We start from the raw sequence: 901 nt of genomic DNA, 5'->3' as shown, positions 1-901 counted from the left end.
TCTCGAAATGGTTTTTCTGTATAGCCCTGGCTGTCTTGGAACTCACTCTGTAGACCAGGCTGGCCTTGAACTTAGAAATCCTCCTGCGTCTGCCTCCCAAGTGCTGGGATTAAAGGCGTGCACCACCACTGCCTGGCCACCCTTTCTTATCCAGGTGGGAAAGGATGGCAAGTGGTTCCCAGCACAGAGGTCAGGAAACGAGGATCAGCTCATGACACCTGTCACTCAGAGGAGCCAACAAGCAGGGGTGGGAATGGAAAGTTAACACTACTCTATTCAGAGTGACAAGACAGGAGAAATGGCCCAGCACTGAATTCCACATCTTTTCCAACCATAGATTATCCACAGAGAATGGGGAGATTAACCTCATGCTAGTCTGTGCTTCCATCTTCATGTGAACTTTTTCCTTACGGACACTTGTTGATGGTTGTGTTGGCACACGCCTTTATCCCCAGCACTTGGAGTCAGGTCAACGTGATTGAGAGTTCAAGGCCATCCTGGAATATTTAGTGAGGGCCTTCTCAAAACCAAATAGGTCAGGGGATGTAGCTCAGTTGGTAGCGTGCTCTCCTAGCCTGCTGGTAGTACTGGGTTCCATTCACTAGGTGGTGTAAGCCTGTAACACAGTAATCTAGGTGGAGTGCCAAGGACCAGCCTTGGCTTGGGAGGGCTTCTGAGGAAGGGGTGTCTTGGAGTCAAATCATGGGTCCAAGCTGGCAGTCTATGCTCTGCTCGAGATGGCTTTCCGGCCTGCTTTCTCTTCTCTCTGATCTGCTCTTTCTGGAGATCTCTAGACAGCTAGCACTCTCTCTCTCTCTCTCTTTCCCTCTCCCTACTCCCTTCCCTCTCTTTCTCTTTCTCCTTCTACAAGCAGTTCTCTCTCTCTCTCTCTCTTTTTTTT

The 901-nt window shown here is 49.7% G+C and overlaps 1 protein-coding gene across 1 annotated transcript in view; it reads left to right on the top strand.

Moving 5' to 3' along the window:
* The window catches only part of Lct (lactase), a 38,299-nt gene that overhangs the window by 19,954 nt on the left and 17,444 nt on the right, over positions 1–901 (top strand). The window lies entirely within an intron of this gene.

This window comes from Mastomys coucha, unplaced genomic scaffold, assembly GCF_008632895.1.
Source record: "Mastomys coucha isolate ucsf_1 unplaced genomic scaffold, UCSF_Mcou_1 pScaffold1, whole genome shotgun sequence".
Lineage (NCBI taxonomy): Eukaryota > Metazoa > Chordata > Mammalia > Rodentia > Muridae > Mastomys > Mastomys coucha.
Note: the sequence above shows the minus strand (reverse complement) of the source record. Positions and strands in the feature narration are given on the sequence as shown.